Genomic DNA, 15870 nt, shown 5'->3' on the forward strand with positions numbered 1-15870 from the left:
ACAAGAGGGGACGTAGGTATAGGTAAATGAGAATCCTATAGACCAAGTCATCTCAACGTGTATTCAATTGAAAATTTCTAAGTCCAAACAAGAGGGGACGTAGGTATCGGTAAATGAGAATCCTATAGACCAAGTCAAGTCAACGTGTATTCAATTGAAAATTTCTAAGTCCAAACAAGAGGGGACGTAGGTATAGGTAAATGAGAATCCTATAGACCAAGTCATCTCAACGTGTATTCAATTGAAAATTTCTAAGTCCAAACAGGAGGGGACGTAGGTATAGGTAAATGAGAATCCTATAGACCAAGTCAAGTCAACGTGTATTCAATTGAAAATTTCTAAGTCCAAACAAGAGGGGACGTAGGTATAGGTAAATGAGAATCCTATAGACCAAGTCAAGTCAACGTGTATTCAATTGAAAATTTCTAAGTCCAAACAAGAGGGGACGTTGGTATAGGTAAATGAGAATCCTATAGACCAAGGTAAGTCAACGTGTATTCAATTGAAAATTTCTAAGTCCAAACAAGAGGGGACGTAGGTATAGGTAAATGAGAATCCTATAGACCAAGTCAAGTCAACGTGTAATCAATTGAAAATTTCTAAGTCCAAACAAGAGGGGACGTTGGTATAGGTAAATGAGAATCCTATAGACCAAGTCAAGTCAACGTGTATTCAATTGAAAATTTCTAAGTCCAAACAAGAGGGGACGTAGGTATAGGTAAATGAGAATCCTATAGACCAAGTCATCTCAACGTGTATTCAATTGAAAATTTCTAAGTCCAAACAAGAGGGAACGTAGGTTTAGGTAAATGAGAATCCTATAGACCAAGTCAAGTCAACGTGTATTCAATTGAAAATTTCTAAGTCCAAACAAGAGGGAACGTAGGTATAGGTAAATGAGAATCCTATAGACCAAGGTAAGTCAACGTGTATTCAATTGAAAATTTCTAAGTCCAAACAAGAGGGGACGTAGGTATAGGTAAATGAGAATCCTATAGACCAAGTCAAGTCAACGTGTATTCAATTGAAAATTTCTAAGTCCAAACAAGAGGGAACGTAGGTTTAGGTAAATGAGAATCCTATAGACCAAGTCAAGTCAACGTGTATTCAATTGAAAATTTCTAAGTCCAAACAAGAGGGAACGTAGGTATAGGTAAATGAGAATCCTATAGACCAAGTCATCTCAACGTGTATTCAATTGAAAATTTCTAAGTCCAAACAAGAGGGAACGTAGGTTTAGGTAAATGAGAATCCTATAGACCAAGTCAAGTCAACGTGTATTCAATTGAAAATTTCTAAGTCCAAACAAGAGGGAACGTAGGTATAGGTAAATGAGAATCCTATAGACCAAGGTAAGTCAACGTGTATTCAATTGAAAATTTCTAAGTCCAAACAAGAGGGGACGTAGGTATAGGTAAATGAGAATCCTATAGACCAAGTCAAGTCAACGTGTATTCAATTGAAAATTTCTAAGTCCAAACAAGAGGGGACGTAGGTTTAGGTAAATGAGAATCCTATAGACCAAGTCAAGTCAACGTGTATTCAATTGAAAATTTCTAAGTCCAAACAAGAGGGAACGTAGGTATAGGTAAATGAGAATCCTATAGACCAAGGTAAGTCAACGTGTATTCAATTGAAAATTTCTAAGTCCAAACAAGAGGGGACGTAGGTATAGGTAAATGAGAATCCTATAGACCAAGTCAAGTCAACGTGTATTCAATTGAAAATTTCTAAGTCCAAACAAGAGGGAACGTAGGTTTAGGTAAATGAGAATCCTATAGACCAAGTCATCTCAACGTGTATTCAATTGAAAATTTCTAAGTCCAAACAAGAGGGGACGTAGGTATAGGTAGATGAGAATCCTATAGACCAAGTCATCTCAACGTGTATTCAATTGAAAATTTCTAAGTCCAAACAAGAGGGGACGTAGGTATAGGTAAATGAGAATCCTATAGACCAAGTCAAGTCAACGTGTATTCAATTGAAAATTTCTAAGTCCAAACAAGAGGGGACGTTGGTATAGGTAAATGAGAATCCTATAGACCAAGGTAAGTCAACGTGTATTCAATTGAAAATTTCTAAGTCCAAACAAGAGGGGACGTAGGTATAGGTAAATGAGAATCCTATAGACCAAGTCAAGTCAACGTGTATTCAATTGAAAATTTCTAAGTCCAAACAAGAGGGAACGTAGGTTTAGGTAAATGAGAATCCTATAGACCAAGTCAAGTCAACGTGTATTCAATTGAAAATTTCTAAGTCCAAACAAGAGGGAACGTAGGTATAGGTAAATGAGAATCCTATAGACCAAGGTAAGTCAACGTGTATTCAATTGAAAATTTCTAAGTCCAAACAAGAGGGGACGTAGGTATAGGTAAATGAGAATCCTATAGACCAAGTCAAGTCAACGTGTATTCAATTGAAAATTTCTAAGTCCAAACAAGAGGGAACGTAGGTTTAGGTAAATGAGAATCCTATAGACCAAGTCATCTCAACGTGTATTCAATTGAAAATTTCTAAGTCCAAACAAGAGGGGACGTAGGTATAGGTAGATGAGAATCCTATAGACCAAGTCATCTCAACGTGTATTCAATTGAAAATTTCTAAGTCCAAACAAGAGGGGACGTAGGTATAGGTAAATGAGAATCCTATAGACCAAGTCAAGTCAACGTGTATTCAATTGAAAATTTCTAAGTCCAAACAAGAGGGAACGTAGGTTTAGGTAAATGAGAATCCTATAGACCAAGTCATCTCAACGTGTATTCAATTGAAAATTTCTAAGTCCAAACAAGAGGGGACGTAGGTATAGGTAAATGAGAATCCTATAGACCAAGTCAAGTCAACGTGTATTCAATTGAAAATTTCTAAGTCCAAACAAGAGGGAACGTAGGTTTAGGTAAATGAGAATCCTATAGACCAAGTCAAGTCAACGTGTATTCAATTGAAAATTTCTAAGTCCAAACAAGAGGGAACGTAGGTATAGGTAAATGAGAATCCTATAGACCAAGTCAAGTCAACGTGTATTCAATTGAAAATTTCTAAGTCCAAACAAGAGGGGATGAAGGTATAGGTAAATGAGAATCCTATAGACCAAGGTAAGTCAACGTGTATTCAATTGAAAATTTCTAAGTCCAAACAAGAGGGGACGTAGGTATAGGTAAATGAGAATCCTATAGACCAAGTCAAGTCAACGTGTATTCAATTGAAAATTTCTAAGTGCAAACAAGAGGGAACGTAGGTTTAGGTAAATGAGAATCCTATAGACCAAGTCATCTCAACGTGTATTCAATTGAAAATTTCTAAGTCCAAACAAGAGGGGACGTAGGTATAGGTAGATGAGAATCCTATAGACCAAGTCATCTCAACGTGTATTCAATTGAAAATTTCTAAGTCCAAACAAGAGGGGACGTAGGTATAGGTAAATGAGAATCCTATAGACCAAGTCAAGTCAACGTGTATTCAATTGAAAATTTCTAAGTCCAAACAAGAGGGGACGTAGGTATAGGTAAATGAGAATCCTATAGACCAAGTCATCTCAACGTGTATTCAATTGAAAATTTCTAAGTCCAAACAAGAGGGGACGTAGGTATAGGTAAATGAGAATCCTATAGACCAAGTCAAGTCAACGTGTATTCAATTGAAAATTTCTAAGTCCAAACAAGAGGGAACGTAGGTTTAGGTAAATGAGAATCCTATAGACCAAGTCAAGTCAACGTGTATTCAATTGAAAATTTCTAAGTCCAAACAAGAGGGAACGTAGGTATAGGTAAATGAGAATCCTATAGACCAAGGTAAGTCAACGTGTATTCAATTGAAAATTTCTAAGTCCAAACAAGAGGGGACGTAGGTATAGGTAAATGAGAATCCTATAGACCAAGTCAAGTCAACGTGTATTCAATTGAAAATTTCTAAGTCCAAACAAGAGGGAACGTAGGTTTAGGTAAATGAGAATCCTATAGACCAAGTCATCTCAACGTGTATTCAATTGAAAATTTCTAAGTCCAAACAAGAGGGGACGTAGGTATAGGTAGATGAGAATCCTATAGACCAAGTCATCTCAACGTGTATTCAATTGAAAATTTCTAAGTCCAAACAAGAGGGGACGTAGGTATAGGTAAATGAGAATCCTATAGACCAAGTCAAGTCAACGTGTATTCAATTGAAAATTTCTAAGTCCAAACAAGAGGGGACGTTGGTATAGGTAAATGAGAATCCTATAGACCAAGGTAAGTCAACGTGTATTCAATTGAAAATTTCTAAGTCCAAACAAGAGGGGACGTTGGTATAGGTAAATGAGAATCCTATAGACCAAGTCATCTCAACGTGTATTCAATTGAAAATTTCTAAGTCCAAACAAGAGGGAACGTAGGTATAGGTAAATGAGAATCCTATAGACCAAGTCAAGTCAACGTGTATTCAATTGAAAATTTCTAAGTCCAAACAAGAGGGGACGTTGGTATAGGTAAATGAGAATCCTATAGACCAAGTCAAGTCAACGTGTATTCAATTGAAAATTTCTAAGTCCAAACAAGAGGGGACGTAGGTATAGGTAAATGAGAATCCTATAGACCAAGTCAAGTCAACGTGTATTCAATTGAAAATTTCTAAGTCCAAACAAGAGGGGACGTTGGTATAGGTAAATGAGAATCCTATAGACCAAGGTAAGTCAACGTGTATTCAATTGAAAATTTCTAAGTCCAAACAAGAGGGGACGTAGGTATAGGTAAATGAGAATCCTATAGACCAAGTCATCTCAACGTGTATTCAATTGAAAATTTCTAAGTCCAAACAAGAGGGGACGTAGGTATAGGTAGATGAGAATCCTATAGACCAAGTCATCTCAACGTGTATTCAATTGAAAATTTCTAAGTCCAAACAAGAGGGGACGTAGGTATAGGTAAATGAGAATCCTATAGACCAAGTCAAGTCAACGTGTATTCAATTGAAAATTTCTAAGTCCAAACAAGAGGGAACGTAGGTATAGGTAAATGAGAATCCTATAGACCAAGTCCTCTCAACGTGTATTCAATTGAAAATTTCTAAGTCCAAACAAGAGGGGACGTAGGTATAGGTAAATGAGAATCCTATAGACCAAGTCAAGTCAACGTGTATTCAATTGAAAATTTCTAAGTCCAAACAAGAGGGAACGTAGGTTTAGGTAAATGAGAATCCTATAGACCAAGTCAAGTCAACGTGTATTCAATTGAAAATTTCTAAGTCCAAACAAGAGGGAACGTAGGTATAGGTAAATGAGAATCCTATAGACCAAGGTAAGTCAACGTGTATTCAATTGAAAATTTCTAAGTCCAAACAAGAGGGGACGTAGGTATAGGTAAATGAGAATCCTATAGACCAAGTCAAGTCAACGTGTATTCAATTGAAAATTTCTAAGTCCAAACAAGAGGGAACGTAGGTTTAGGTAAATGAGAATCCTATAGACCAAGTCATCTCAACGTGTATTCAATTGAAAATTTCTAAGTCCAAACAAGAGGGGACGTAGGTATAGGTAGATGAGAATCCTATAGACCAAGTCATCTCAACGTGTATTCAATTGAAAATTTCTAAGTCCAAACAAGAGGGGACGTAGGTATAGGTAAATGAGAATCCTATAGACCAAGTCAAGTCAACGTGTATTCAATTGAAAATTTCTAAGTCCAAACAAGAGGGAACGTAGGTTTAGGTAAATGAGAATCCTATAGACCAAGTCATCTCAACGTGTATTCAATTGAAAATTTCTAAGTCCAAACAAGAGGGGACGTAGGTATAGGTAAATGAGAATCCTATAGACCAAGTCAAGTCAACGTGTATTCAATTGAAAATTTCTAAGTCCAAACAAGAGGGAACGTAGGTTTAGGTAAATGAGAATCCTATAGACCAAGTCAAGTCAACGTGTATTCAATTGAAAATTTCTAAGTCCAAACAAGAGGGAACGTAGGTATAGGTAAATGAGAATCCTATAGACCAAGTCAAGTCAACGTGTATTCAATTGAAAATTTCTAAGTCCAAACAAGAGGGGATGAAGGTATAGGTAAATGAGAATCCTATAGACCAAGGTAAGTCAACGTGTATTCAATTGAAAATTTCTAAGTCCAAACAAGAGGGGACGTAGGTATAGGTAAATGAGAATCCTATAGACCAAGTCAAGTCAACGTGTATTCAATTGAAAATTTCTAAGTGCAAACAAGAGGGAACGTAGGTTTAGGTAAATGAGAATCCTATAGACCAAGTCATCTCAACGTGTATTCAATTGAAAATTTCTAAGTCCAAACAAGAGGGGACGTAGGTATAGGTAGATGAGAATCCTATAGACCAAGTCATCTCAACGTGTATTCAATTGAAAATTTCTAAGTCCAAACAAGAGGGGACGTAGGTATAGGTAAATGAGAATCCTATAGACCAAGTCAAGTCAACGTGTATTCAATTGAAAATTTCTAAGTCCAAACAAGAGGGGACGTAGGTATAGGTAAATGAGAATCCTATAGACCAAGTCATCTCAACGTGTATTCAATTGAAAATTTCTAAGTCCAAACAAGAGGGGACGTAGGTATAGGTAAATGAGAATCCTATAGACCAAGTCAAGTCAACGTGTATTCAATTGAAAATTTCTAAGTCCAAACAAGAGGGAACGTAGGTTTAGGTAAATGAGAATCCTATAGACCAAGTCAAGTCAACGTGTATTCAATTGAAAATTTCTAAGTCCAAACAAGAGGGAACGTAGGTATAGGTAAATGAGAATCCTATAGACCAAGGTAAGTCAACGTGTATTCAATTGAAAATTTCTAAGTCCAAACAAGAGGGGACGTAGGTATAGGTAAATGAGAATCCTATAGACCAAGTCAAGTCAACGTGTATTCAATTGAAAATTTCTAAGTCCAAACAAGAGGGAACGTAGGTTTAGGTAAATGAGAATCCTATAGACCAAGTCATCTCAACGTGTATTCAATTGAAAATTTCTAAGTCCAAACAAGAGGGGACGTAGGTATAGGTAGATGAGAATCCTATAGACCAAGTCATCTCAACGTGTATTCAATTGAAAATTTCTAAGTCCAAACAAGAGGGGACGTAGGTATAGGTAAATGAGAATCCTATAGACCAAGTCAAGTCAACGTGTATTCAATTGAAAATTTCTAAGTCCAAACAAGAGGGGACGTTGGTATAGGTAAATGAGAATCCTATAGACCAAGGTAAGTCAACGTGTATTCAATTGAAAATTTCTAAGTCCAAACAAGAGGGGACGTTGGTATAGGTAAATGAGAATCCTATAGACCAAGTCATCTCAACGTGTATTCAATTGAAAATTTCTAAGTCCAAACAAGAGGGAACGTAGGTATAGGTAAATGAGAATCCTATAGACCAAGTCAAGTCAACGTGTATTCAATTGAAAATTTCTAAGTCCAAACAAGAGGGGACGTTGGTATAGGTAAATGAGAATCCTATAGACCAAGTCAAGTCAACGTGTATTCAATTGAAAATTTCTAAGTCCAAACAAGAGGGGACGTAGGTATAGGTAAATGAGAATCCTATAGACCAAGTCAAGTCAACGTGTATTCAATTGAAAATTTCTAAGTCCAAACAAGAGGGGACGTTGGTATAGGTAAATGAGAATCCTATAGACCAAGGTAAGTCAACGTGTATTCAATTGAAAATTTCTAAGTCCAAACAAGAGGGGACGTAGGTATAGGTAAATGAGAATCCTATAGACCAAGTCATCTCAACGTGTATTCAATTGAAAATTTCTAAGTCCAAACAAGAGGGGACGTAGGTATAGGTAGATGAGAATCCTATAGACCAAGTCATCTCAACGTGTATTCAATTGAAAATTTCTAAGTCCAAACAAGAGGGGACGTAGGTATAGGTAAATGAGAATCCTATAGACCAAGTCAAGTCAACGTGTATTCAATTGAAAATTTCTAAGTCCAAACAAGAGGGAACGTAGGTATAGGTAAATGAGAATCCTATAGACCAAGTCCTCTCAACGTGTATTCAATTGAAAATTTCTAAGTCCAAACAAGAGGGGACGTAGGTATAGGTAAATGAGAATCCTATAGACCAAGTCATCTCAACGTGTATTCAATTGAAAATTTCTAAGTCCAAACAAGAGGGGACGTTGGTATAGGTAAATGAGAATCCTATAGACCAAGTCAAGTCAACGTGTATTCAATTGAAAATTTCTAAGTCCAAACAAGAGGGGACGTAGGTATAGGTAAATGAGAATCCTATAGACCAAGTCAAGTCAACGTGTATTCAATTGAAAATTTCTAAGTCCAAACAAGAGGGGACGTTGGTATAGGTAAATGAGAATCCTATAGACCAAGGTAAGTCAACGTGTATTCAATTGAAAATTTCTAAGTCCAAACAAGAGGGGACGTAGGTATAGGTAAATGAGAATCCTATAGACCAAGTCAAGTCAACGTGTATTCAATTGAAAATTTCTAAGTCCAAACAAGAGGGGACGTAGGTATAGGTAAATGAGAATCCTATAGACCAAGTCAAGTCAACGTGTATTCAATTGAAAATTTCTAAGTCCAAACAAGAGGGGACGTTGGTATAGGTAAATGAGAATCCTATAGACCAAGGTAAGTCAACGTGTATTCAATTGAAAATTTCTAAGTCCAAACAAGAGGGGACGTAGGTATAGGTAAATGAGAATCCTATAGACCAAGTCAAGTCAACGTGTATTCAATTGAAAATTTCTAAGTCCAAACAAGAGGGGACGTAGGTATAGGTAAATGAGAATCCTATAGACCAAGTCAAGTCAACGTGTATTCAATTGAAAATTTCTAAGTCCAAACAGGAGGGGACGTAGGTATAGGTAGGTGAGAATCCTATAGACCAAGTCAAGTCAACGTGTATTCAATTGAAAATTTCTAAGTCCAAACAAGAGGGGACGTAGGTATAGGTAAATGAGAATCCTATAGACCAAGTCAAGTCAACGTGTATTCAATTGAAAATTTCTAAGTCCAAACAAGAGGGGACGTAGGTATAGGAAGATGAGAATCCTATAGACTAAGTCATTTCAACGTGTATTCAATTGAAAATTTCTAAGTCCAAACAAGAGGGGACGTAGGTATAGGTAGATGAGAATCCTATAGACCAAGTCATCTCAACGTGTATTCAATTGAAAATTTCTAAGTCCAAACAAGAGGGGACGTAGGTATAGGTAAATGAGAATCCTATAGACCAAGTCATCTCAACGTGTATTCAATTGAAAATTTCTAAGTCCAAACAAGAGGGGACGTAGGTATAGGTAAATGAGAATCCTATAGACCAAGTCATCTCAACGTGTATTCAATTGAAAATTTCTAAGTCCAAACAAGAGGGGACGTTGGTATAGGTAAATGAGAATCCTATAGACCAAGTCAAGTCAACGTGTATTCAATTGAAAATTTCTAAGTCCAAACAAGAGGGGACGTAGGTATAGGTAAATGAGAATCCTATAGACCAAGTCAAGTCAACGTGTATTCAATTGAAAATTTCTAAGTCCAAACAAGAGGGGACGTTGGTATAGGTAAATGAGAATCCTATAGACCAAGGTAAGTCAACGTGTATTCAATTGAAAATTTCTAAGTCCAAACAAGAGGGGACGTAGGTATAGGTAAATGAGAATCCTATAGACCAAGTCAAGTCAACGTGTATTCAATTGAAAATTTCTAAGTCCAAACAAGAGGGGACGTAGGTATAGGTAAATGAGAATCCTATAGACCAAGTCAAGTCAACGTGTATTCAATTGAAAATTTCTAAGTCCAAACAAGAGGGGACGTAGGTATAGGTAAATGAGAATCCTATAGACCAAGTCATCTCAACGTGTATTCAATTGAAAATTTCTAAGTCCAAACAAGAGGGGACGTAGGTATAGGTATCTTAGAATCCTATAGACCAAGTCAAGTCAACGTGTATTCAATTGAAAATTTCTAAGTCCAAACAAGAGGGGACGTAGGTATAGGTAAATGAGAATCCTATAGACCAAGTCAAGTCAACGTGTATTCAATTGAAAATTTCTAAGTCCAAACAAGAGGGGACGTAGGTATAGGTAAATGAGAATCCTATAGACCAAGTCAAGTCAACGTGTATTCAATTGAAAATTTCTAAGTCCAAACAAGAGGGGACGTAGGTATAGGAAGATGAGAATCCTATAGACTAAGTCATTTCAACGTGTATTCAATTGAAAATTTCTAAGTCCAAACAAGAGGGGACGTAGGTATAGGTAAATGAGAATCCTATAGACCAAGTCAAGTCAACGTGTATTCAATTGAAAATTTCTAAGTCCAAACAAGAGGGGACGTAGGTATAGGAAGATGAGAATCCTATAGACTAAGTCATTTCAACGTGTATTCAATTGAAAATTTCTAAGTCCAAACAAGAGGGGACGTAGGTATAGGTAGGTGAGAATCCTATAAACCAAGTCAAGTCAACGTGTATTCAATTGAAAATTTCTAAGTCCAAACAAGAGGGGACGTAGGTATAGGTAGATAAGAATCCTACAGACCAAGTCATCTCAACGTGTATTCAATTGAAAATTTCTAAGTCCAAACAAGAGGGGACGTAGGTATAGGTAGATAAGAATCCTACAGACCAAGTCATCTCAACGTGTATTCAATTGAAAATTTCTAAGTCCAAACAAGAGGAGACGTAGATATAGGAAGATAAGAATCCTACAGACCAAGTCATCTCAACGTGTATTCAATTGAAAATTTCTAAGTCCAAACAAGAGGGGACGTAGGTATAGGTAGATAAGAATCCTACAGACCAAGTCATCTCAACGTGTATTCAATTGAAAATTTCTAAGTCTAAACAAGAGGGGACGTAGGTATAGGTAGATAAGAATCCTACAGACCAAGTCATCTCAACGTGTATTCAATTGAAAATTTCTAAGTCCAAACAAGAGGGGACGTAGGTATAGGTAAATGAGAATCCTATAGACCAAGGTAAGTCAACGTGTATTCAATTGAAAATTTCTAAGTCCAAACAGGAGGGGACGTAGGTATAGGTAGGTGAGAATCCTATAGACCAAGTCAAGTCAACGTGTATTCAATTGAAAATTTCTAAGTCCAAACAAGAGCGGACGTAGGTATAGGTAAATGAGAATCCTATAGACCAAGTCAAGTCAACGTGTATTCAATTGAAAATTTCTAAGTCCAAATAGGGGACGTAGGTATAGGTAGATGAGAATCCTATAGACCAAGTCAAGTCAACGTGTATTCAATTGAAAATTTCTAAGTCCAAACAAGAGGGGACGTAGGTATAGGTAAATGAGAATCCTATAGACCAAGTCAAGTCAACGTGTATTCAATTGAAAATTTCTAAGTCCAAACAAGAGGGGACGTAGGTATAGGTAAATGAGAATCCTATAGACCAAGTCAAGTCAACGTGTATTCAATTGAAAATTTCTAAGTCCAAACAAGAGGGGACGTAGGTATAGGTAAATGAGAATCCTATAGACCAAGTCAAGTCAACGTGTATTCAATTGAAAATTTCTAAGTCCAAACAAGAGGGGACGTAGGTATAGGTAGGTGAGAATCCTATAGACCAAGGCAAGTCAACGTGTATTCAATTGAAAATTTCTAAGTCCAAACAAGAGGGGACGTAGGTATAGGTAAATGAGAATCCTATAGACCAAGTCAAGTCAACGTGTATTCAATTGAAAATTTCTAAGTCCAAACAAGAGGGGACGTAGGTATAGGTAAATGAGAATCCTATAGACCAAGTCAAGTCAACGTGTATTCAATTGAAAATTTCTAAGTCCAAACAAGAGGGGACGTAGGTATAGGTAAATGAGAATCCTATAGACCAAGTCAAGTCAACGTGTATTCAATTGAAAATTTCTAAGTCCAAACAAGAGGGGACGTAGGTATAGGTAAATGAGAATCCTATAGACCAAGTCAAGTCAACGTGTATTCAATTGAAAATTTCTAAGTCCAAACAAGAGGGGACGTAGGTATAGGTAAATGAGAATCCTATAGACCAAGTCAAGTCAACGTGTATTCAATTGAAAATTTCTAAGTCCAAACAAGAGGGGACGTAGGTATAGGTAGGTGAGAATCCTATAGACCAAGGCAAGTCAACGTGTATTCAATTGAAAATTTCTAAGTCCAAACAAGAGGGGACGTAGGTATAGGTAGATAAGAATCCTACAGACCAAGTCATCTCAACGTGTATTCAATTGAAAATTTCTAAGTCCAAACTAGAGGGGACGTAGGTATAGGTAGATAAGAATCCTACAGACCAAGGCAAGTCAACGTGCATTCAATTGAAAATTTCTAAGTCCAAACAGGAGCGGACGTTGATATAGGTAGATGAGAATCCTATAGACCAAGTCAAGTCAACGTGTATTCAATTGAAAATTTCTAAGTCCAAACAAGAGGGGACGTTGATATAGGTAGATGAGAATCCTATAGACCAAGTCAAGTCAACGTGTATTCAATTGAAAATTTCTAAGTCCAAACAAGAGGGGACGTAGGTATAGGTAGATGAGAATCCTATAGACCAAGTCTTCTCAACGTGTATTCAATTGAAAATTTTTAAGTCCAAACAAGAGGGGACGTAGGTATAGGTAAATGAGAATCCTATAGACCAAGTCAAGTCAACGTGTATTCAATTGAAAATTTCTAAGTCCAAAAGATCAAAACAGTGTAAGTAAGTGTCTGGAAGTGCCCGATCGACGCCTATTTCCATGTTGGGTTCATGTAGGCGTCGCAAAATGCCTTTTAATCTGCTAGGCACATCGGGACTTAGTTTCTTTTCTTTTCTTTCTCTGCACCGTGTAGGTTGGCGTCTGGAAGTGCCCGATCGATGCCTGCTGTTACCTTGACACATCAACGTGTATTCAAGTTAAAACTTCTAACTTCAAAACGGGAGTTAGGTACCGGTAAAGGAGAAGCTTATCAATCTAGACATGTTGAAATTTATAAGTTCGCACATAGGGGTTGGCAAGACGGCTTATAGGGATAAAGAATAAGAAGAGAGAGATAGACAGATCTAGATAAATACAGAGGTATAAAGAGAGACAGGCAAGGGAGATAAATTTCATGATTCAACTTATATGCTAATAAGAAATAGTTGGTGTATCAGAAACACAAGCATTGGTTTTACTGGTTAATTTTACATCAGAATACACTTGTAGATTTTTTTTCTATAGGGAACATGCAAATAGCACACATAACATCTAGACATATAAATATATACATAAAACAATTATAGCTATGAGATATATCTGAACTAATCCAAAAAGACAATAATAATGAATATCATCACTTACCTTGGAAAATTATCCAGGCTGTATGCCTACTCACATTCCATCAAACACCAGAAAATCATGATCCATTGCTTGGTTTATTTTTTTTATTTTTTTTATTTTGATTTTTTTCATATACATTTGTAATTGTGTTTTGCTTTATCAAGTATTTTTGTAGTTAATCTGTGGTGTTGGGAGAGGTGTTGACATGAATCAATTTTGCTTAATTTTTTTTATACATATTTTTTCAGTTTACAGAGTCATTGCAGTACCAAGTCTGACACTGTAATTGCTTGAAAAGTATTGCATTAGGAAGGATTCTTTTTTTTTTTGAGGTGTGCGGGAATTTCAGTTGGGGAAGTTTCTACTGATTTTAGATTCCAAGACAGCAAAGTTGTATTTTATTGTTTGTGCATTCTTTTATCAAGTTCTTACAGATATTTTTGTGTTATGAAAATGAATGACTTGCAAAGACATTTATATTTTTTCATTCGTTTTTTTTTAATTCTTCACCTTTTTTGTTTTAATGTCCCAAGAGTGAACCAAGACGGATGAGTCTTATTCAACAGAGTGGAAAAAAAACAGGGTACCTTTGGTTGTCCTCAATGGATTTGTCCAGAGTATAATGTGTCCAAGTTATTGCCCTAATAAAGTGAGAACCATACCCCCAAAACTAATGCAGAACTCTACTTATGTATTGCACAGCTACAAGAGTTAACTTGTCTAGGATAAGTGACATATAAGCTTGCAAAACTCACTATATAGCTCTATTTATTAACTGATATGAATTTAAATGGCTGAACATGTCTCAAAAATTTTCTACAGAGCTCTACTTAAAAATGAGCACTCTCAAAGACAATTTGTCTAACATAATTTGGAAATATGTTTTTTAAAGTTACCATAGAGCTATCAAATATATTAGGCACTCAAATAGGAAGCCTGTTTCAAATACTTGTCATATATATATATATATATATATATATATATATATATATATATATATATATATATATTAAAAACTTACAGTATATCTATACTTACGTATTGACATTTAGGTTTTTAAAACATACTGCAGAGCTCTTCATGTTTTCTGAATTTTATGCTTTCGTCTACTAATGTATTGAGCACTCTCAAAGTATATTCGTGTAGCTGAATTGCCATACATATTTTTTGAAAGTCTATATTTAGCTCTACTAATGCATTGAACTCTGTAAAAATAAATTTATGCAGTTGAAATGCCATATCTGTTTCTCAAAGGTTTTATTAAGCTCTACTAATATATTAAGCACTCTGGAAGTAGATTTGTCTAAAATAATTGCCAAAATGTTTCCAAATCTTACTACAAAGCTCTATAAATGCATTGAGCACTCTTAAAGTAAAATCGTCTTGCATAATTAAACAACACAATTGTTAAATTTACTACACAACTATATTAAACTATGGAGCACATGCAAGCATCATTGGCATATATATATATATATATTGTTTAAACGTACGAAAGAGCTTTACTCAAAGTAAATTTGTCTAGCACAAATGAGAAAAATTCTTTCAAATCTTTCCACAGAACTCTACCACAGTATTAAGCACTCTGGTAATTACTTTTCCAGCATACTCGCAATACACAATTTTAAAACTCACTACAGAGCTGTACTTATCTATTTTGCAGTCTAAAAGAAAATTTTGGATCGCATAACAGAAATTTGTATTTTTCAAATAACTCCAAAAATTAACTCATACATTGAGCACTCTTAAAGGAAATTTCTCTGCTATAAATGACAAATGTTTTCAAAACTAAATACAAAGCTTCGAAAAAAGAGCTGATATTATAACAGGTTACTTTTATTCAAATATCTATGACCGAGCATTATATAATTTATTTAGATTTTTACTGAATAATTACACTTGAAATAGTGCTCAAAACTAGCCAGAGCTGATATTATAAAATGTTTATTTTATTACAGGATAAATACACATTAATATTGAACCAGAGTTATATAAGAGTGCTCAATGAGATATAGAGCAATAAAGACATTTTATTTAGATTTTTAGTTAATAATTACACTCTAAATAAGTGCTCAACACTAGACAGATCTGATATTATAAAACGTTTATTTTATTACAAGAGATATAAATATTAAGATTTATCAGAGTTAATTAAGAGTGCTCAATGAGACATAGAGCAATAAAGACATTTATTAAGATTTTTACTTAATAATTACATTTTAAAAATGTGCTCAAGACAGAGCTGATATTATAAAACGTTTATTTTATTACAGGCTAAATAAACATTAAGATTTAACCAGAGTTATATAAGAGTGCTCAATAAGACATAGAGCAATAAAGACATCTTATTTAGATTTTTACTTAATAATTACACTTTAAATAAGTGCTCAACACCAGACAGAGCTGATATTATAAAACGTTTATTTTATTACAGGCTAAATAAACATTAAGATTTAACCAGAGTTATATAAGAGTGCTCAATCAGACATAGAGCAATAAAGACATTTTATTTAGATTTTTACTGATTAATTACATTTTAAATAAGTGCTCAACACTAGGCAGAGCTGATATTATAAAACGTTTATTTTATTACAGGATAAATAAGCATTAAGATTTAACCAGAGTTATATAAGAGTGTT

Source organism: Euprymna scolopes, chromosome 46 (genome assembly GCF_053919585.1).
Source record: "Euprymna scolopes isolate OS-2025 chromosome 46, ASM5391958v1, whole genome shotgun sequence".
In the NCBI taxonomy this organism is placed as follows: domain Eukaryota; kingdom Metazoa; phylum Mollusca; class Cephalopoda; order Sepiida; family Sepiolidae; genus Euprymna; species Euprymna scolopes.